The sequence below is a fragment of the Apis mellifera genome, linkage group LG4 (genome assembly GCF_003254395.2).
Source record: "Apis mellifera strain DH4 linkage group LG4, Amel_HAv3.1, whole genome shotgun sequence".
In the NCBI taxonomy this organism is placed as follows: Eukaryota; Metazoa; Arthropoda; class Insecta; order Hymenoptera; family Apidae; genus Apis; species Apis mellifera.
In genome coordinates, this window is record NC_037641.1 from 3,770,011 (window position 1) to 3,794,043 (window position 24,033).

Sequence of the window (24,033 nt, forward strand, 5' to 3'; positions counted from 1 at the left end):
CCTCCTCTTACGACTTGTTTATTCTTCATACTTCAGTTATTAGTCGAACAAACATTTACAAGTTAACATTCGAGGGAAATTAAATTACGATATCAATACGTACGAAGCTTTCAGTATTTTGAGAAACAAATAACATTTTCGTAACAGGAATCCTGTTATTAATTAATTCCTTCATCCTGATTCCATTGATTCCAGAGGGTCATTGCTCGTTAGATTATTGGATATCTTTCGTTTAGTAAAGAGATAATAGAGGAAGAAGTAATGAATTATGGTGCAAAGAAAACTTTTTAAATAGAAACATTTTTCTAATATTCAATTTACGGCAAAATATTCATCGATTCGTGAATGCTACGATACGTGACACGAGGCAAAGATACGAGGGAAGCAAATCCACGGCGAGACACGGCGAGAAAGTCCAGGGTGGAGGCGCGACTAGATGGGAGCTCGCACGTGCACGCATTAATAGAACACGCCTCGTCCTTCGTCGTATGACGACGTTGCCAGCTGCTCCCAGCTCTCCCTTGCTTGCACCGTGTCTTTTTTTTCTTCCGGTTTTGAAAAGAAAAAGGAAAAAGAAGAAGAAGAAAAAAAAAGAAAGTTTTTACCAGAGAGTAAAAGCACGAACATCGTCGCCTCCTCTGGCAATTCTCTCAAGTAACTTCGCTGCCAGTCGCGTCTCCTGGAAACGTATCTATCCTCCTAAACTCGGCCGAAACACACGTGGACACACGTCGTGGATGTACTCTGGCAACGATTCCTTCCACCAGTTGTCGAGATTCGAAGAAGGAGGAGGGGGAAAGAAGAGTCGCGGCCGACTTTTCGCAACGAAACGAATTCTCTCTTTGAAACATTTCCTTTTCCTTCAGAACCTTATGTGAACATTGTATACCGATATTTTGTATGATTCATCCTAAGAAGAAAGAGGATTAATCACTAACTTATTCTAGTTAAATTTTAAAGAAGAAGAAAAATTACTTCTTATTAGAATAATTCCCTAAATTTTGATCCCCTTCCTCCCTCATCTCATTAAGAAGGAATTAAAATTCACAAGAAGGAAGAAGGAAAAGAAATTTTCTTCCATGTGTCTTTACAAAAGCAAATTATTCCGGAATAATCTCGAGCGAGTCGAGATTTGACGCGTGGGCACAATGGCCATGGTTGTGCATCGGCAACCTCCTCGTAAGACGGACGAGGAGAAGGAAGGGCGGAAAGGAGAGGAGGAAGGGAAAGGGGAGGTTGAAAATTGCGGGGGAAGAAGGGGGCTTGGTAGCGGGAAGAAGGGACGCTTGCGAGGGGAAGAAGGGTGGCTTGCGCGCAAGCGCCCCCCCACGAAAGTGGCGGCATAAGCGGCCGCACGGGAGAGAGGCACCCTCTCTGGATGCTGGAGATGGGCCTGGAGATGGGGGAGGGGGAGGAAGGGAAGATCGGGGGAAAAACGGCCTGCGAGAGGGAAAGGGGCGAGGGGTGGCTACACGGCGGGGATGTAAATGCCCCCGTGATGTATCGGATCGATGCGGCAGCACCCACCCCCCCTGTTCTTCCCAGACACCCTCCCCTTGCCCGCTTACTACGCGACCTAAAAACGTTCTCCGGATGGAGAGCGGATGAGTTACGACCGTCCTTTTCCTTTCATCCTAAATTTCCTTCCCGGATTTGCGCGTGAAAAAGAATTTTTTTTTTCACCCCTCTCTTTCCACTCCGCGTGAAAATTTCGTGAAAAAAGAGAAGAGAAGAGAAGGAAAGGATTTAGATGAGATTTGTTGACGATGAAGAGAACTCGTCAAGTTTTTAAAAACGATTATTAAGAGGATGATATGCGAGTATCGTAGATTGTTTATGGAGAGGATGAAATTGAGTTTTCGATATTTTCTTTTTCTCTTGTTAAGGGAGAGAGAGAGAGAAAGAGAGAGATAAAAAGGTTCAAAACATCAGATAAAGTTTTATTAATCGTTTCATTAATTTGTTGTAAACAGAATTTATATCCCAAGCGAAATTGCACATGGAAATAAAAAAAGAAAAAAGAGAGAGAGAGAGAAAATAAGATCGACACTTGATTATGCGCTCACAAACAACAACGCACGCGAACATTCATTAATTTTCAATTTAAATGAATTTCCTTAACAAGATAACGATACGGAGGAGTTTTGTGACTGATCGCATACCCTCCTGTTATTGATTCTTATTAATTTTAATTACGATTTGATGCGAAATAAGTGGAAATAAGGAAGAGTTGGCGGTAAATTTATGAGGACGTGATTTAATGCAACTATGCGCCTCAACTATTCTTTTTTAATTACAACGTTTTTGCGCTTCCTCCGTGATTTACAGATCTCACAGATTGACCGCATCGGATGATGCGAGCGAGTAATACCCATCCCGTGGAATTTGAACGGACGGACGGGCAATAATTCGATTAATAATAATTTTGTCATTATTCATCATGGAATGGAATAAGCTCTCCAGTGAATGAATACATTTCTCACTGGACCGGGACCGACCGACGCGATCTATGTATGGGACGGCGAAAAATTAATTTCTACCCCTGATTTGTAATTCACTCGGGCCAGTTAGTCGAATAGAGGATCCCGCCGCAGTCATATAATAAATAAATAAATATATAAGTAAATAAATAAATATGCAACGGAGGCGGCACGCACCATATACCTCACGCGAGCCACCTCCCCCCCCCCCCTCCCCTCCCTTCTTTCTTTTCTTTTTTTCTTTTCGCGTGTGCGTGCGCGTGCACACTATGGTTGGGCTCATCAAGCGGCCATGCGTGTGGAAGAAGATCAAACAGACCGAGAGTTTTTCATTCTAATTACTCCGCGCCGAGCAATTACCAGATAGCATCGGACGGCGTTGCTTCAAAAACGAGATCGTGGATGGATTCCTTCCATCTCTTTTCCCACCCCTTTTCGTCTCCATTCAACCCTGTCTTCGTAAACTTCGTAAAAATCGAATGTATACATTTTCTCTTTTTTGCAACAAATGTATCCTTTTATACTTCTCTTTTATTATTTTTCCTATTAAAAAAACTTTGTCAAATTTTCTTCCCCTCCATCGATTATAGCTCACACGTTATCCGTTTAAAATTTATACAACTCATCCCTGATATATTGCGCGTTATGTTATGTCTTACTCTTGATCTTGATCTTGAACTTTTCCTTCTCTCTCTCAAAAAAAAAAAAAGATTCGATTTCGAGAGAAGGAGGGAGGAAGAGTTCGATGAACCAGGGACAAATTATCGAGGACCTTGAGCGAAAGACCACGCCCAAGGTGATTCCTTAACAAAGCCGAGCAGCACCAGGAAGCGAAGAGAAGTTGCAGGAAGGGGCGAGGATGCCGAGGAAGATGACGAAGGGTATGAACGGGTGTGGAAGGGGAGGGGAGGGTGGTTCTTTGTCTCGAGGGTTCGGATTCTGGGAGATAGAGGCTAATTCCCAGCTTCCACCCTTCGTGGAATGCCGTGCGGGGGGGAAGGGGGCGAGGCCGCTCTCCGTCCACCTTTCCGTCCTCTTGTCCTCTTCCCTTCGCTTTGCTGGCTACTTTGATGTCCCTAATTTGATTGAAGGAATCCGCCGTACGGATCTTCTAACTTCGTCTTTATTGATTGCTGTTTTGTTCGACGTCGCAGCGGCCGACCAACAATGTACAACCCCTTGTACACTCTCTTTGTCGCGGACTCTCTTCTCGTTTTGAAATCGAGCCGATCCATTGTCCCCATCGCCGATCTCCGACTTCCGTATTCGGAGAATCGATTTTTTAAGGAGGAATTATGCAGTCCAAAAGCATATTTTGGAGGGAAGAAGAGTGAATCTTGATAGATTTAAAAGAAAAACACTTCTTATAGGATAGAATCAAGTTGAATCAAGAAATTCAGAAGTAGATACGTTTATTTCATTCGATCTATGCTGTATATAATTATCCACGAAAATAATTAATTATAATTGCAACACATTTTGATTCAGATATCGCTTTAACCCAAGTCAAAAAAGTTCAATTAACGAATCGAATTTAATTAGCCGATTTCGCGTGTTTCCAGTCATCCGAGGGCCGTCGACTAGACGCGGAAGGAAGGGGACGAGAGAGGAAGAGGAGGGAAAAAAAAGAAACGAAGAAGAGAAGAAGTTTATCAGGAAATTCGATAAAAGGGAGTCCGCAAATTTTCTGCGAAACCGGAGAGATTCTGCGGTCGTATCTTATCGCGAGGCAGACGTCCACGCCAGAATCCTGGCTTCCATATAACCGTGGCTACGTACCTGTATTATATCTGCGTCGTTCACGTATCTATGGATAAACCCCTTCCCCCTCTGTCTCTTCCTCTCCACATACGTACACACACACATACGTACATCCGTGTGTATCAATATTATATCTCGCGAAATATCGGATGGACGTCGCGTTTCTTATCCTGTCCCTCTTATTTCGCCACGAACACGAAACATTTCGGTACAAGAACCGACTCCTTTCTTCTTTGTTCTCGATGGACCCGCGGATCGATTTTCATATATATATATATATTCTTTATTAACCTACGGTTTCCTACGGTGTACAGTTCGTTAGTTTTACAATGTGTTTGCCTTAAAACGTTTAAACACGTTCCTTAAATAATTTGTTGGAGGAAGAAAGAAAAAACAACGCGAGATATCGATGCTCGTATCCATCAAGGAACAGAGGCCCCGTTCAGATCGGCAACGTGCCTATTACCACCGTTCGACCGGTTATTAATTCCGAGCTAATTGCATGTCGATTACAGCGATCGTAACGAGGGACGATAAATATAGGAATCGGAAGGGAAAAGTTCTTTTTTTTTTTTTTACGTCTCCATAACTTCGAGGCTTTAAATTTTTTTCTGCCCCTGTCGAAAACTCTCGGTCGGCACAAAGTGTCAATCGCTTCGATGAAATAAAAATTTAATAATAATAAACGCCGCTTAATCGGGGATTTAACAAGAATTTAAGAAGCCCCTTCTTGCTGCGTATTTAACGTGTTAACAAGAGAGGTGATGATTCGTTGATCGAATTGTTTTTTTTCCTCTCCTTTCTTTCCTTTTCTTTTCTTTTTCGGTTTTGATTTCAGGGAAACATTTAAGGTGTATCTTTTTTTTTTTTTTCCCTCTATGATACGAAAGATGATGGGGATATCACGATGGAATTAAATCACCAGACGGTGTATTAACACGCGAGCATACCTACGATAATCGGATGTTGAAACTAATTGTAAGTAGAAATGAATTTTACGCTTCGGGGACTATATAATGACCGTCTCCGCGCAACGATAAAAGAGAAATTATTTTATTTTTACATAACAACCATAAATATCTTTACGTATATCGTCAAATAATTCCGCTCTCTTCACTTAATTTTAACAGGCAGGGGTTTATAAATGGATCCTTATAAATTGCACAATTGCAAAATAATGGCGGGGATGATATAAAATATGGATGAATTTTTATTCGGAATTTTTTTATATTAATTTAATATAATAACAAAATTGGAAAGTTGAATAATTTAAAAACTGCCATTGTTCAAATACCAATCATAAATTCCTATAATAAAAAATTCTCTCATATTTAATCTCAAACTGCAAAGATATTAAAGTTTCGATTCGTAACACACTCTTAAAATATTTTACTATTCCAGAATTTTTATACACATCTCCAAAAATGCAATTGTCCTGAAAACAAAAAAGTTCCACTGAAAAATAGGGAAATTTACATATCGTAACGAGAATACTTTTCCGAGATCATCCCCCTCGAATTTTGCAAAGACCCGCATATAAGACACAGTTGGAAACACAGTTTGTTCAAGGGGAGGGGAAATGGTGGCCGGAGGGCGGCACAATCGCATTACTAATGATTTTACTTCGACCGACCCTCAGGGCCGTCATATCGATACGATATAAGAGGCCGATATACGCCGCCGGAAACGCCAGTCGGATAAACCTTCGTGCCTTCGTTTCCTCCTCTCGTTCTCGGAGCGGAGAACGAGGATGGGGCGAGATTAGGGAGAGGTTACGTTGATCGAGAGATCCCCTCCCCCCTCGTTCGATGATTTCGTTTACCCCAGCCGGGGATAAGAAAAAAGCGAATCGCGCGACGCATCAGTTCCCTCGGGTGACGTTTACTTAAAATTACCTAGAAATAATACCCTCGTTTCCAACGGTTTAATGCACTCTTGTTTTTTTCGAATCTCTTCTCGAAATTCGATTCGATATTCAACTCACTGTTTGATCCTTGTAATCTGATAACGATATCAAAGAACGATATAAAATGAAATAGTAGCACTTTTTACTTGGAATAGAATTTCTTTGTTACAACTTCTTCAGATATATATATATATATATATTTGAGACACTTCATCCAGGTTGCGAAGCAAAGATTTATGCTCGCGCCGATTTGTAATAAAAATAAAATAAAAGTAGAAAGATATATATATATATAAACGACGACGAGAAAATTATACAATCCTTCTCTCTCCTCCCCAACGCGTTTCCTAACATTAAGACCAGCAGGATGCAAGAAACGTATCATTAATCAGGCCAAGCGGACAGTAAATATTTAACCGGGAATCGGGTTGGGATCGGAATCGCGTTACGCGAGGGAAAAATCGGGGAATGGTGGCAAGATTTGCGGACGCGAGTCTCGGCAAAACAGCGATTAGGGAATGGGGGGAGGGGGGAGGAAGAGTGACAGGACAGGAGGAGCAGGAAGGGGTGAGCGTTTCTTGGCCCGTCGTGGACCAAGCTTGGTCGCTTTTCTTGCCACGGGTTACTCTTGTGCCGCGTACGACACAAATAGCGTATGATTGAGTGAGCGCCGCGAGGGATTTCCACGAGGAAGGGGAGGGAGAAACGTGGAATAGGAGAAGGATGGGGGAGGGGGAAGAAAAGAAAGGAAAGGAAAAGAAATAATGGCGGGGAGAAAACGTCGACGTTTAGTCGCTGCGAGGGAAAAGGCGCCCTGTCGCGCCTCGCGGGAGCGTAACCACCCCTTCCAGACAATCGACCATGTTCGAATTTCTTCACCCTCCTTCAGATTTTTTCCTCTCTCCCCTCTTTCCTTGTCTCGCAGAGTTGTTTCGCTCGTACGATTAATTCGGTTAGAATTCCGAGCTCTCTTTTTTTTCTCTGCTAAAAAAAATATATCCATCTTCGCCTCACTTTAAGTAAAGTAAATAATATGTTTCTTATTTCTTTTTTGACCAATTTGAGATTGAGTCTGTTGGCAAAGGTTAAAAAGTATGTATAATGAGAGAGAGATTGGAAAATTTTGAAAAGAAATATTATATTGTTTTTCGAAGAATGTTACGCGTGTATGCAGGGTGCAATGACTCTTGGAACTCTTATTGTCAGCCTCACCCTCATCCACGAGCAACATCTTCCGGTAATTCCCCGCCTCTATGACGAGTCTCTCTTTCTCCCTCTCTCTCTCTCGCTCTCTTGTTTTTCCGCGTTCGTCCATTCGAGCGGATTTTTATTTGCCGCGGCGGTAGTATGCGCCTCCGGAGTGGTAATCCGCCTCGGATTTCTCGAATTTCTTTTTCTGTCTGCGCGTCTTCTTGCGGCTTTCTCTTTTTTCGGGATAGGAGAGGGGCTCCCCCCCTTCTTTGTGAGTCCATCGGCGCGGACTGACAGGTGGAAATGGACGATTAAGCGGCCGACAATTCCGCAAGGAATTGTCTGTCCCGAAAAAACAAGCGCGGCTTGTCGCGGTTCGATGATAAATTCGTTGGTTCGATGATATATCACGCGAGATCCTTCCTTTCTTTCTCTCTTCTTTTCTCTTTTTTTTCGAACAATCTTTACCCGATTCAGTAAAGATCGTTAACTGTTTCCTCCCATTGCACAGGTGATTAAACAAATTTTTCACGGCTTCGTCCCGTCTATCTGATAATCTTACACTTGTTAATTACGGAATAACATTTATATCTCTTGTCTAACCTAACCTATTAAAATATTTGAATTACTCGATCTCTCAATCGATTAAAAATTAGAGGAAATTAAGAGATCTCTATTTTCCAAAGACCTTTACCTTAGAATTACGTGTTCTTGTGATGGGGCACGTATGGAAAGAGAGACAGAGATGTTCGAAAGCTCGCGAGAGGGAACGAAACGGAGAAGAGGAGGGAGGAGGGAAGAGATATTATTTATGGGGCGGTTGGATGGGTGGGTGCCGGCGTGCCATGCATAGACAGCACCTCGTTCTGGCCGGCGGACGAATGGCTCGTTCTCTGCCCGCAAATGTACGGAAATGCCGGTCGAGAGCTATTTCTTAATATTCGCCGATATCGCTAGATCCTCCCCTCCTACCCCGGGGTTGAACGTGCCTTTTGTACGTTTCCATAGAAACCCGATGTCGCCGCGGATTCTGCCTCTCTCTCTCTCTCCTTTAACGTGCACCTCGATTATGATTGTGTATCGATAAGAGAAGAAAGGAGAAACAGGCTTGGAAGGATCGGAAAATTGCGACGCACGTTAATTTTTATATATAAGATGAGACGAGAAATAAAAGTAAATTTCAAAAGTCAACGAAGGAATCGTTGATCCTTATTTATTTATTTAATTATCATCCCACTTGAATAAGTTATTACTCGAGAATAACTATGAAATATTTCGAATTATATCGTTTCAAAGGTGGATGATTCGGATTGAGAGAATACAAAAAAAAAGGAAGGAGAATTTCTTCAGATTCTCTCGACATAGAAACATATCGTTGTCGCGATATCCCGGTACCATCGTTGAAATGTAAGGGAGGCCGAAGTTCCAGGGAGGATGCAGCTTTTCAGAAGAGCTTTTACGAGTCGCATATGTGGCCGCCGTCTCTTTCATCCCTCGCTTTATATTCCTGGCACCGTGTTCACCATCCCCCTCCTCCTCTTCCAGCTTCCTCTTCCACTGCGAAACGGCCGACCAACCCTCGGCGACCTTCCACTGTCAGGAGAGGAACCAAGCAGCCACCCCCCTCGAACCGAAGAAGAAATCTTTCTTCATATTCGCTGGGGAGTGATCGTTCGACATACAACGTAACAAATTTCCAGCTCCTTCGAGGCCTCCTTCGAACGCGCATTTAAATCGTCCCCCTTTCCCTCTCCCCGAACGATCTTCCCTCCTTTCGTATCCTCAAGGATCAACCCTCGCGATGGGCAGGGATGATGGGATGTCGGGGAGGGGGTTCCAGCTTTTTCTCCACGAAGCATGGTCGACCGCCACGACCGTCCAGGGACCGATTTTTCCCACGCACAATTTACAGTTTCACATTTTATTCCCATCGCGCGTTCGACAACTCGTGGATGGCGGAGGATAAACTCGTTTCAACCCTCGCCGATCATCTTTCCCCTCCTTTCCGCTCCGGTTGCGGGGGTGTAGTTGGATGGAGAATGTTTTTGGAGAAACGGTTGGTCGTGTTACGAGCTCTCTCTCTAGGATTTTTACGGGTGTTTCGATTTGCTGTTTCTTGGTAAATTTCTTCTTCTTTTTTCTTTTTGGAATATTGAATTATTTTTTGAATATTATTTCCGAAGAGAGTGTCGATTGGATTCTTGTTCTTTTCTTCGTTTAATTACTTTTTCTCGAAAACAATATTTATAAAGGAGAAAAAAGAAAAAAAGATTGAAAAATTAATCGAGCGTCGATTGTTATAGATGTTTTTCGCAGACGAGGAGGATCGAGATTCCAATGATCTCAGCCAAGTTATCGGAAGATGGTCGAAAAGCAAAGATGGTTTCGCGCAAGAAAGCGAGGAGGGAAGCATGGTCACCTCGATTAATTCTTTATCGATTGGTCGCGGCGCGAGAAGAAGAGATACGGGCAAAAAGGGTGTTCTCCCCGTGCGGATGCAAACGATCGGATGGTGGAAGAAATCGGTGCTTTTTTGCAACGAAGAAATCGTATCCTTTCGTATCCTACCTCGTCATGCCGAGGTAAATCAAAAGTAGGTGTTAAACATATTTATCACGCCTCTGTAACAATGTTTAAAATCAACCTCAACCTCGCCCCCCATCCGGCCAATTTATATCCCTCGATATAATACAACTTGAAAAAACTATCCTCGCTTTAACATCCTCGATAGAAAATAACTTTGGTCTATCGAGCACAGTATTCAAGTATTAATTCTACAAGCTTTCGCCGATTATTCTCTTCCCTTTTTTCGAACGAAAATAGAAAGATACATATATATGTATATTTTTTTTCAATATCTCTATTAAATCAACATCCTCGTTACAGGTCTCCCTCGTTGGTAACGAGAGGAGACCTTGAGAACCACTGGTGGTTCCGGTTTATTAATTTCGTAAAAACTGTAGGACGCACGTTCACCGCCTTTTTCATGATTTAATTAGTTGGCATCGGTGGGGGCCGGCCACCTGGTCGAGGGGGACCACCATGGGTCTGTACGGGGCCCAGGACGTAACCTCGGCGTCTAACGACGTGGAACACTCCTGTTCCACGGCGAGAGAGCACCGGTCGCGGTTCCGTAACGCGTTAAATTTATCGGAGGGGGAGGAGTGGCTTCTCTCCCCGTCTCATTATTCACGTAAATCGATCACTCTATCTCGATCCTATCTCTCGAGCTCTCGGAATTCGGCTCTTGAGAATCGACAAGTTAAAACACGCTATCGAATTAAAGTCTGAATTGATTTTTTTTTTTTTGAGAAATTAATATCAATTTTTCTGTATCAGATTAGAGAAAAGTGATTTTTAAATCTTTTATTTTTTTCTTCATCGAAATCAAGTGTTATCAGATCAACTATCTGTGAAATATCCTTTTGAGAAGGTTGAGATACTTGATTAAAGGTGTTAAAAATTTTTTGGTTTAATACCAATTTAATTATTCGAAAGAATTCTTCCATTTTCGAAATACGTGGAGAATTATGGAATAATCGGCGAACAATATTGTTGCTCGATCGAAGGAGAGCTTGTTCGTGGATGGGTCGGGTTCTCCGTGTCTTTCACACATTCTCGCTTGTCAGGTGGGCGGGACGGATCGGTAATTAGTGTGAAGAAATTGTGGCTTCGAGGGTGACGAAGCAAGCACGAGTTCCCTCCACGTGAACAAGTCTGCCGGGACGGTCCCAGACTTCTTGCCGTTCTCCCGACTTTGTTGTTTTAATCGAACGGAATTGGTTAATATTCCGCCCCGATCCTCCTCCTCCTCCGCTACCTACCTCGTTTTCCTACCCATTTCCCCTCCCCTCTCCTCGATTTTACCAACTATCACGTTTCATTCTATTAAAAAAAAAAAAAAATCATCAGGGAAACGAAACCTTCGCTTTTCTAAATTGATTATTTTTAAGAAAAGGGATTCTAGAATCGATATAAATAATAGAAAATATTTTAAAGGACAGGGGTTGGTTTAAAATTTTACTCTCTTTGAAGGGAATTTTCAAATCTTTCCAATATTAAATATTTCTAATTCCTAAAAATTAGATATTAATACAAATATAGTTTATACTTATTCTTTTGCGAATCCTCATCGAATTCTCTTCAATGAAAAAAATAGCGAAAGTGAAGCAAGTGAAAATTTTTCGCCGATTTCTCATCAAAGTGAAACAAGCACGAGTAAATTGGCCATCGTTCCATTCCTTCGGGGGGAGTGGAGGGGGAGTCCGCGTCGAAAACGTGTCGTTATTAATAAAGCCACGAGAGGCAACAACTGGCCCGTGCTCGGTTTTAATTTTCCCCGGCAATTATTCAGATGGCTGTGTGAATAATTACTTGCTATTCGGCCCCGTTTGCCGCGCTAAGTGGGCCGGCCGATCGTTATCTTAATCGAGCCGACCGTTTTGATTAACCGTTGATTATTCAATTAAGGGAAAATATTTCGTCACGGTCAATTGAGCAGGCGTGCAGGTAGTATAATAAAGCAGAATGTGGAGCGACTTGTAAATCAATTAGCCGTCCTCGTTCATTGTTGTTATCGAGCTCGAGGGACATCGAGATCTGCACGAGATTCCTTTCACCTCGCGTTTAATTACCATACCTCCCAAAATTTCTTCGTCCAACAAACGAATTTTGAACTCGTGTTCCAAAATTCGAAACTACTTTTTCCATACAACAACGTGAATAATAATAATTTACACGAGAGTAAAATAGAATTTAATTGAATTACTTTCCACGATCCATGATATACTAAAGAAATCTTCCTAAGTTAGATAATTAATAATTCAATACAAACGATGTATCCTTTTTTTTTCTCTACAACATACGTGTCTCTGATGTTACAGGAAAAGCTAAGCAACGATCCTCTGCATCCATCTGCATTTATTCATTGGAACATCCAACATTGGTTCCACGGATCGGATCGTACGCGATGGATCGAATCGAAGAATGTCGTCTGGTAAGAAGATCGACGAGAGAAGGAAGAAGAGGAGGAGGAGGAACGCGGAAAATAAGTGGGAGCGAGGAAACAAATCGTAATGACCGAGGGTAAGAAGTTCGATGAATATTGATCTTGGAATACCAGTTTCTGACCCGTGTAACATCGTTTTTTTTTCCAAGAAGGGTTACACAGTTGTACAGTTACAAGGAGGAAATCTTCCCACGACTCGTGAAAGAGGAAAGATCTAATTTTCGATCAGTATGGATTCAAAGATTCGACGGCCATTTTGGGAAGACGTGATAGAGAAGAACACGTCATTGTGACATTCGATTCAGGATTGGGATCTCAGGTGAGGATAGAACGAGCTTGAGGTTGGAATTATTAATTTCTTAAAATATTTTTCAAGATGCATTTACAGATAGGTGCTTTTTTACTTGTATATCGATCACGATGCTAATAAACGTCTTTTCTTTCAGGTAATTTCATAGAGGAAGAAGGAAGATCTGAAGGCACCAGGCAAACTTTATATTTATCGTTTATCTTCGTTCAAAAGGAAGAGGCTAATATGAAAACAATTTAGTTTCAGAATTGTCACTATGGATAACGGTGGATCGTAAAATTGTTAAGAAACATCATCATCTTTCGGCTCCCAGTCAAAATTACAGAGAACAATGTCTAAATCTTAACTTACTCGCGTAAAATCTTTCGACGATCACGCAAATTGCCATCGATTGTCCCGGATTATGACATCATGAAAATTTAACTGCAACCGGAAGTCAATGACGAGCGGAATAAACGGATGGAAGAAACGAGAATTCGAGGAAGCATCATTACGAGTAAAAAATTTCATAACGAAACGGATAGAAGAGGAAGAGTTATTAACCAAGGGAAAGAGAGAGGGAGAGAGAAAAATATTACGCACATACATCATTTTCGACAATCAGTATATCGAATATTCATCCCAAATTTATTAAAGAAAGGTTTCATGCATTTCAAGAAATTTTAAATATTCGTTTCTCGTGGCTTTTGTTTATATTATTTAATTCTAGAACAATTTATTTCCGTCAGGTTATCGAAATAAATTCTTACTTTATTTTTCCATTCGATTCTCATTCTCCAAATTACTTATATTTTCTTATATCTAGATTCAAATATGTTCCTTTTCTTTATTTCCTTACTTGAAAAGTATAATATAATATATAATATAATATAACAATTATAAACTCTTTATTTATTCTCGAAACGAAAGACTCGAATCAAATCCTCGAATATCTTTTCATTTCAAGTAAGAAAATGTCTGAATTTTGACATGGTCAATGTAATCCTCCTCGAAGAGGATATTCTATGGATATTTCGTAATATTATTCTGAAAAACGCGGCGCGATATTTAACTGAAGAGAACTGGTTTTCGTTTCGCTCGCTTAAACTATAAGCAAGTTGCATCCCCCGTTGAAATCGGTGAAATATACGCTCGCGGCCGGGCTTACACGGCTAATAGGAAACCGATTTATGCCCTCGCGCCTTCCCCGTATTTATTATCAACCCGATCCACCTTTGTATCGGCTCTTATCCCGCTTGATATTCCTCCCAGCGTGTATTGCACCGCGGGTGTATTGCATCTGCTAGATGCCTGATAAGTCAATTAGCGCCCCCGTTGATTAATAGGAAACTTATTCGTTCGTAAATTGGACGATCTCCTGGTTTAATGCTCCAAGGATCATCATTTAACTCTGTCGAATCGAAAGTAAAAATTTCTCACGAATTTGGAGTATTGAAGAGGGATGTTTAGAAGGAATGATCGAATTGTTTTACTTATCTTTCGAATATTATAAAAAAAAAGAAAAGAATCTAATGCTTCGAGATGGAATATGTGGATAAATATCGAGGAGTTCCATTTAATTTATAAATTAAATAAAATTCTTATATAACTAAATTTTAGAATTTTAAAAATTTAAATTTATTTTATAATTTAGAGACAGTTAAGACAATTTATTATGCTACCTTTGTACAATCAACGTTCTGCAACATATTTAAATTTTACTTCATGGAACAAATCGACCTAAAATTATAATCATGTTTTTGTTAAATAGGTGAATAATATATTTGCCGAGTTTTACTTACGAGAGATGCATCTAATTTTGAAAAAAGAATCTATTCTTTCAAAAATTTGCAACGTCGAATCTTTCGAGGAATTATTTTGCAATAATAAGATGTTTTCTTGACTCGATGATGAACGTATATTTTCTCTTGTATTATTTAGGAAAAGATATTCGTAGGAATTGTTAATCGAGTAAGAAAGAGTTGCAACTATCCTCCCCTGGATGATCGTTTAAGTATTCCTCCGGAATTTCCTTTTGTCAGCAACATTCGATACTCGATGGATAAACGATATTACATTAGCTAACTGTGCAAACATCTCTGCCAACATTTCGGCCACGGTGACGCGTGTTCCGCTTCCGTTTGTTTGCTCGAGGTCGGTTCGACGCACAGCTCACGTCCCCGTGACGTGCTTTTTGATTAGTTAAACACCCTCGATGGCAATATGTAAGTATTGGACGACCAAAGCTCTTTGTAATTTAAAACTCTTTCCACTTTTGCAAGAACGATTATCGAGCTCGTCGTGAACGAATTCGAACGAAGATTCGGAGGTAAAGTTAAAATTAAAAATAAAATTTAATTAATTGTATACGAAACTTTCATCTCTGAAGCGTAACAATTCGTTTCAGGTCTTTGCCACGAAGGAAACATGAACTTTGGAAGTAAGAAAAGAAAGGAAACTTAGAGAATTATCGTGTGGGAGATGTCCACCATCTTGGTTGAGAAGGTAAATAGCGATAAATATTTGTCACGCGAATGCACCTGCTAATTCCTTGCATTATTCATTGTTTGATTCATCGTTTCATAATTGTAATGAGTACTGAAAGGCGCAATCTCATTCTTGAATCTCATTCTTGATGGAACGGTATCTCGTTTGTCCTTTTCTCCTCAACTTATTTAGGCCTCGAACTTTTTATGCAAGTATAATAAAATATAATAAATTACGAATACGTTATATATCTTTCTTCCAATATTAATTTTATTTGCGATTATATATAGTTAAATGAGTATATAAATATTGCTCCATCCACGTTATTTGGTAGAAAGATTAGAAAATCGTGAAGATAAAGTCAAGACAGTGGTGGTAAATATTTTCCAAATCTTTAAAAGAAACTTCTCTTAATTACGCGTACATTTCAATCCACTCCAACAATTCTAAATTCCAACGATCTCTCACTCGATTTTTTTCCATTGCTCGCAATTTCACGAATCAGAAAATCAATAAACGACAATTTCCTTTTCAGGTGTCACGGGGAGCGTAACCAACAACGTTTGGAATCGATCTCGAAACGACAAAAGGACTCCAATTTAGAGCGATTCCACCTTGGCTGCTCTCACGGCTGAAACAAGAAGGCGGAAAGCCGTCACTGATCTCCTCAGAGTTTAGAATCGGGATCGCGAGATAAATAGTCAGCATCGATGAATCCAGCTCAATCACGCTGATCTATCAAACAGTTGAGAGTTTGCAAAAGCAAGATTTTACTATTATCTCGGAATCGAGATTCCTTCTCGCCCCTCGTTTCGAGAGGATGACAGGGATTCAGAGGAACAATAACGAAAGATCGACTCGACGAATCTCCATTCCTATCCTTACGTAACTCTTACTAAAGCAAGGCGAAGCCGAAGAACTCCGAGCCCCCTGGGTCCCCCCCACCCCCGCCGCTTCCGTTCCAACGGAATATTCCAAGTTTTCGATCGAAGCACGAGCTGATCGGCTTTTTGCAGCGACTGCTTTTTGCGCGATCATCGCCACCTTCGTCACGGCCACGCCCGGGCACGTGAGGCCATGAACAACACGGTGTTACAGGTGTTTGCCCATCCCCTCTCCCTCCCGCCTCGAACCTTCTTTCATACCCTTTTCGGCCCTCGGCCTCTATTAACCGGTAAGCAAGCCCACCGCAAAACTTTTCCCAACGCCGACTCATGTTTTATTTAATTCCTCCCTTCCCCCTCCTCTCTCCTCCTTCCCGATTTCGATTCCTCTTCTTTCCCAGAGAGCCTCGTCTCGCCTGGAAAGCCGATAATTCTATATATCCTCGATAATACTTCTTCCTTCTTCCATTTCCATTGTTTTTTTTCCTCTCCTCCCTTCCTCTCCGTCCCTTTTTTTTTTCGGAGCTCGTTTTGGTCCACGGCGCGCGTCGTCCACTTGCAAGTTTTTAGCCGAGATCCCTCTCCTGTCACGATTTTAAACGCAACAATGGACGAGGAGGGAGGGAGGAACTCTGGTACGGTTATTGTTTCGCGAGGCAGAAATCTTGGGAGGAGGAGGAGATCGTTTTTTGTACAAGTAAGATCGTAGGAATTTGTAGGAATTGTAGAGAGAGTGATTAAGATTATTATATTTTAATTCGTGTTTCCTCGATCGAAAATAAATAAATAAGTTTTCGAGTAAAATGGAATAATCTTCGTTTGACGCGAGAGAGGCAATTTTTAAGGCATTGATCATCTTTTTCTAAGAAGGAGGGATCAATTCCGTGAGATAAACCGTATTCAAGAGAACGATAAAGGCACAGATGTCCGAGTTCTAGTTAGTCAATGGTTTTTCAGCAGGTAAAAAGTGGGTAGTAAAACAAGCCAAGTGTGATCGGTTATGTGTGCAAAGGGGTGTGTGGGTGGCGATCGAAGGGGCGGCGGTCTCGTCTGCTCGGTGAACCGTGGATTAAGATAAACCCTTCATCGGGGTTTTCTTATCCAGCGATTCTTTCTTTACGTACGTTCTCGCGAGGGTGGAAGAATATTCTGGCTCAAAGTGATCGTCACTCTCATTAAAATTATTATATTTAATGCCTTTGTTGGAAACGAGTTGGAAAAAAGTGGCAAAAGTATAAATTCGATAGAGTTAATATATCCAGTGATTATTATCCACTTTCTACCTTTGAAAATTTTAACCAATTTCTCGTCACGGCTCGTTACACTTTAATTTCATTCCCATTTGCCGGAAAGACCTCTTGCGAGATATTTTCTCGAATCTCGCTTCTCCTTTCTGCTAATCTTCTGGATAATCTTCAGAATGTAAACACGTATACAAAGTGTCAAGAATTAGTTTCCAAGTTCGTTTTACAAAAGTATTTTATCGTTTCTTCTTCTATAAACAGAGAAATCTCCTTTTTCTCAAAATATTCTCACTCGATTAAATTTATGATTCAATTTATTTTATAATCCAATCATATTCTCTCTATCCCATCCTCTTCTTATTCCATGTAAATACAAACATGTCATAGTGTTAAGAGAATCGTTCAGGATGAAAGAAAGAGTTATATTCAGAAATTTCGTACATTCATATTTCCTTAGAAAGCTTATTGATTACGAATATTAATTCCATTTGTTGAAAACGAATATGCACATTCATTTAAACCCTTTACATACCAATCACGTAGAAAATCCTTCCTCTTTTAAAAAACACAATCTCTTCTTGTCTCTCGTGTTTCCGGTAAGAAATCCGTACACGTTCCACGGTCGAAAACTGACTGGTTCGCAACAAGAAACCCGTATCCCGTTCACCTAATTTTTCCAAGGCGAAAACGCCTTGTATACCATAACCACGATAACTCATAATTCCCCGGAACAACCAAAAAGTAAAAAATCGCGTTTCATACAGGAAACAGTGGTACGTAGCCCGATTTAATCGAGCCCTCCTTCTCTTCCCCTCTTCTTTCTGGCAGAGCTTCAACCCCTTTGGAAGAAGGAAGGGAGGTTACGGATGGGTTTGCCGGCTCTTGGTTTTCTGCTCGCTTAAGAAACGACGTGTTTGCCGGACGTCGAAGGGAGCCCCATAACCTGTCCGACTGGCTGCCACCACTGGCTCGACAGATATACTACACGAAGCCACCACCGCACAACCACCACTGTTGGACGTCCATGTAGCGTCGTTGAGGAATCGTCGAATGACGTTGGTGACACCGACGCCATCCTGGCCGAGGGAAAAACTTCTTGGCCGGATGGATCGATGGATCCGTCAAACGGATTTCGAGGCCGGGATTATTTATGGGATACTTTTTTCCTTGGATTATGCGCAATGGATTATGCTTTTCTTACGTTCCTCGATCGGAAAAATTGGGGAAATTCTCGGTGGTTTTAATTAATCTCGCGTTGCAAGTGAAGTATCTGGCTTTTCCTTCGTCAGAAATCCACTTTTCCTCCGAATCTGTGATTATTAATCATCATTACTCGATCCTTCAACTTTATATATAAGACAGAACTTCAGAATATAATTCTTTGACTCGCTAAATCTCAAGAAATTCGAAGAAGAATACTTTTATTAAAACGAGCGAATATTAAAAGTATCGATAAATGAAATAAAGAAAAGGAATGACGATTCCATCGATCCACTTGGAAATCGATAAATTCCACCTTTCGAGCAACAATTAAACCGGGAGAGGTTGTCAGGTAAGAAACAGGCGCAGGAAGAGGCGAATCGAATGACGGGGGCAGAAGAAACTAGAGACGGTTTCCACGTAGCTCGATCATGAATCGATCGATCGATACCGATCGATATTCAACGCGCATGCTAATGCGCGGAATTAATAGTCGCGCTGCACGCCACCACCACCCGTGGCACAGTCGCATATCAGCTTCTTCCCTCCTCCCCTCCCCTCCCTCTTTTTTCTTCTTTTCTTCTTTTTCTCGAAGCTAGACCAGGTTTTGCAATCGTACGGCACGGTGAAGAACGACGCGGTCGTTCTCATTCGTATGCGGCATACGTGGCCGCGAACGAGCTTATAAGTAACGCAGTAATGACACAGGCTGTCATGGCGGTCGTGGAACAGTTTTCTCGGCTCCCATTGTCGTTAGTTGCTGATTTATCGGCGCCGCCAGGGAAATTCTGTATCAATCTGCATCGACATGCGTCGTTTTTCTTTTCGTAGAAACCGAGAGGGTTCACGCTGAAGGGGGCTCTTTTTGTTGGAGAATTTTTTTAACATTATTCGATAGTTTCTTTTATCTTTCTTCTTCTTCTTTTTCTTTGAGCGTGAAACTTGATTATTAATCATATCGTTGTAAATATTTTCATGTGTTTAAATATGGATTTATTAATCATTTTAAGTTAATATAATCGGTCATAATTTATATTAAATTTTATAAAGAATCGTGAAAATCGATTATTTTGTTTTAATATGTAGTAATAGATGGAGGATTCAACGAATCGTACTTTAATAATTAACTTTTGATTTTTAGAAAGTACTTAGATATGGATGTGATTAAATTACGAAAGTTGTATTTTATATATAAAAGATAAATAAATTTTATATATATATATATATATATATATATATATATATATATATATACATGCAACATGATTAATCTAATAAAATAATAAATAAAAAATAAAAGATAAGGAAAACACTTCAATAAAAAGAAACGCAATATCCGATATAATATAATCATTGAACTTTATATATTAGTACGAAATTAATTCCAATTAAAAGAGTTCCTTTTTCTAGAAACTTGTGAAGTTAATGAATATTTACGATTTGCAAAAAAAAAAAAGAAAAGAAAAATAAATAAATAAATAAACTGTTCGTGATCGAGAATGAAATAAATTCAACGATAACAACTTCAAGGCGTTGCTTGATAATCCGTTTCAATCGTAAAAATTGATCTATCTTTGCGTATAATCGTACATATTGCGCAGATATGAATATGATATTCAAACTGTGTATGCTCACTTGAAAAATTGATAACGTGAATTTTTTTCCTTTTGTAAAACATTTCTATCTTTGTGTATAAGATATGAATATGATATTCAAACTCTGTGTCCTCTACTCATATAATTCTCATCCTCCTCCACTTGAAAACTTGATAACGTGAATTTTTTTCTCTTTCTCTTTATCTCTCTCTCTCTTTCAAACCGTAGTTTCTCTCTCTTCTGATATTCCAATTCTCGATTTAAGAATTTTTTTTTTTTATTTTCCACGCAGAGGGAGTCGATTTATTGCCTCTTATCTAATTCGAGGAATCGTTTCGAATTGAATCGTTCGAGGAATAAACATTGTGCGCGTATTATATACTTATCGTTGAATAAGGGAATTGAAAAATGTGCACGTGTTCCGTGGAATCGAAGAAAAAAAAGAAAAAAGAAGAAGAAGAAAGAAAAATTAGAATTCCATTATCATAGAAAATTTTCTTCGAGGCCAAGAAAAATATCCGAGTGAGTGAAAAGAAGAAGAAGAAAAAGAAGAAGGAAACGTTTTTTCTATCCGCCAATGATTTTTCCTTTGAATCTTGTTTTTAAATTCTTTTCTTTTTTTTCAAGATTCAAGATCGACAGATTTTTTTTTTAGAATCACTGAAAACTGACTCTAGGAGAGCCTTCCATTTTCCACACGAGTATATTAAGATATTATCATAAATTGTAGATCGCACTTATTAAATTTAAACGAAGATTTACAAAATGCAAGACGAATAAGACGCGCCTTTATTCAAATAATCCATTTATTTAATCGTATTTATAAATGTTTTAGCAATAAAACCGAAATACCCGAGTGATTTTTTTACATATCTTTTTTTTAATTAACGCCTAATATCACGTATAATATAACGATATTGTAAGATTATACGTGCAAATGTAACATTAATACACTAATCTACATCGATAGAATTGTCAATGTTTCGCTCATTGCGTGACGCGATATTCGAGGAAGAAGAAAAAAAATATATATATAACATTTCACATGAGGAAACAGGAATTGCAATATCCCCCTTTTCAATTTTAATCGTTAAACAGCCCTGAAGATTTGTAGCCATAAGTGATTTCAACGTAGGAAGCGAGATTAAGAGGAAAGAATTCTCCTTTTTTCTTTTTTTTTTCCCTTCTTTTTCCTTTCCTCCTAATATGCATATGAATGTGCATGAATAAAAAGGTAAAAAATTCCGCGTATTAACTCGTTACATAAATCCGTATATACATATATATATGCCGCATTTCTCGGCATAGAAGAGTTTTTTCCATTGAGAACAATCAGACAGGCAGGAAGGGATAAATATTCCCGACAAATTATCGTTCCAGATATTAACAGCAAGATAATCGAGGTTAGATAAAGACGCGTGCCTACAAAACTGTCCGAAGTGTAAAACCGAGAAACTATATTGCGATCCGTCCAATTAAAACGCAACTCCCAACAACGCAACAACACCCCGGTTTTCAATCCCCCCCCTATCTCTCCTCCTCCTGCGATCCCTCTCCCTCCCCCCTCCTTAACCGTCCCTCTCCCCCCTCCCTCCCCCCTCCGCCGAATGTTCCACCAATCTGAAACCGAGCGCGGCGCGCATCTGGCATCGTTAATTAATCAAGGAATATTTATTGCGTACTCACATGCTCATCCGCCTCGGTCTATCTCGGTAGGCAATTAGCGAAATTATTGCATGAAAAAGGAGGGAAAAAATATGTGCGATTCCTCGTGAGCGCGATTCACTGGCCCGTGTTCCACGGCCGTCGTCTCGCTGAAAGAACACCTCCAGACCATCGACCGATCGTATCCTCGCAATAATTAGTTCATTAATCCATCAGATATCCATCCTATATATATATAATATATATATATATATATATATATATATATATATATATATATATATATATATATATATATATATCCAATTTCCCCGATTACGTTTCGTGGGCCGGTTATAACGGATATAAACTTTTCCCTCAGAACAGATGCTTAGTCTTGGAGAAGATGAGATATGTATTTAAAACAATTCTCATTCTCTTATAATTATTATTATTCCATTTTCTTCAGCAGATTATTTCTATCTTCCTCATCTTCCTATATTCTTTTCCTAAATTCCGGTTACGAATATTGGATTTTATTATATTCAACAAGTATATATACAATTTTCCTCGAGACGAGAATTTGCATGCTTGTGACGAAACGAGTTAGGGAAGGAGAGAGAGGAAGAACAGAGTGGCTCGATCTTCCCCGGGGGAGGAGTTTCGATCGAGGAATTTTCCCGGAGGGGAAAAGGATCTCTTCGTCGGGGGGAGGGGCGAGGGGCAAGGTGGTACAACGGTAGTACCAGCAAGCAACGACAAACTGGGCCGAGAAAAACATCGGGCGAGCGATAAATCAGGCCTATTGCATTCCTAAGATAGCGCGGTGGCTGAAAGTCATTACGCTGGCAAAAGTAATTCCCCAACTAAGTAAGTTAAAGCAATAAATACATAATGCATCCGCCGAGTTTCCCACACAAAACGCGCGCGCGCGCGCGCGCGACCCGGGAACCCGGCTCGGCCCGGCTCGGCTCCGCCCGTCGCCTCGATTCCATGAAATCGAATGCATCACGCTGCGATCCTCGCGGATTTATTCGCCACGATGGATCCCGATCGATTCCTTTTTTCTCGAGCGATCGAGATGGGGAGAGAAAGAAAGGAAGAAAGAAAGGAAGAGGGATGATGGTGGATCGAAGAGAGGAGAGGGTGAGAGATTGGAACGATTGGAGATTTGTCTTCGTTTCTTTTTTTTTAAATAAGTATTCAATGTTTCTTGTTTCTTTTAGGACGATCGATGGTTAATTGATCGGGTGGTTGATTAATTAATATTGAATTTATCGATAATTTTTCTAAGACGGGATTTTATTACTTCGATTCGCTTCGAGAATGGGAGGTTTCGATTTGCATCTTTATTATTTTATTCAAAGCGGATTATTTAACAAAGTCTTTGCCAGGTAAATTGCTTTTTATCGAGGATTTTCACCTTTCAGCTTTCACCACGTGATGTAAAAGAATTTCTTTTTAATTATATTACACGTAATAACTCAAAAAAAAAAAAAAAACTGTTGAAGATCCCACCTCTCACACCGCAAAATCTTCAATCTTTTTTAACGATAAGATATTCGAGAAATATCTTCTTCGCGGAAAGAGAAAGAGGGAAATTATAAATTTTTTTTCGAAATTATCGATGATAGGATAGAATTCTGTTTCTTTCTTTCTTTCTTTCTTTCCTTCTTCTTCTTTTTTTTTTTCTCTCTTTTAGGTGAAATCAAAGTACGTATCCTATCACCATGAAAAGAGGAAGCAACATATCAGATTTTGCAAATAGATAATAATAATCTGGAAGGAACGAAAAGCTGGGAATCTGAATTTCCCTAATTAAGAAGCTCACGGGAGTCTCAATTAACCGATTCCTTTTTAATATTGCATGAGCGTTTCGCGAGGAAAACATGACATTTGCATATATACACGAATTTCAGACATGTTTCTCACAAACCTCGTGCCTTCCTTCTTTTCCCTCCTTTCTCTATCTTTCTTTTATCAGTTATTTAATTGGCTTTAATTTATTATTTAAAGAATCAACGCACTCTTACATATATATATATATATCTCTACTTGGATCGAATCCATCGTTTCAAATTTATATATCTCTCACTTGATACCTTTATTATTACATTCCATTTTCTTTTTTAATATCGTTGAAATATCGCCCTTTCTTTCGATCCAACTTTTTCGACGGAATTTTCGGTATCTCGAGAATTTCAATTTGGACATTCCGAAAATTCCAATCCTCCGAAAAAGAATCGAATCGCGGTTGAAAGAAAGAACGCACGCGTGCTTCTCTTGACGTTTCGAGCAAATGTTGAAATTTTTCTTGGAAAATTTATATCACGTTAATTAATTA

At 39.9% G+C, this 24,033-nt stretch overlaps 2 long non-coding RNA genes across 3 annotated transcripts; both read left to right on the top strand.

Moving 5' to 3' along the window:
* Positions 1–6,368: 6,368 nt before the first annotated feature.
* LOC102654688 lies at positions 6,369–13,462 on the top strand. 2 transcript variants are annotated; one of them, XR_003304506.1, is made up of 4 exons: positions 6,369–9,931; positions 12,222–12,423; positions 12,499–12,665; positions 12,897–13,462. It is a non-coding gene; the product is annotated as an uncharacterized LOC102654688 (long non-coding RNA). The 2 variants fall into 2 exon arrangements; XR_003304507.1 differs by having other exon boundaries at positions 6,369–9,920.
* A 17-nt stretch (positions 13,463–13,479) lies between these two features.
* LOC102654720 lies at positions 13,480–19,395 on the top strand. Its single transcript, XR_408001.3, has 3 exons — positions 13,480–14,964; positions 15,043–15,140; positions 15,658–19,395. It is a non-coding gene; the product is annotated as an uncharacterized LOC102654720 (long non-coding RNA).
* Positions 19,396–24,033: the final 4,638 nt, after the last annotated feature.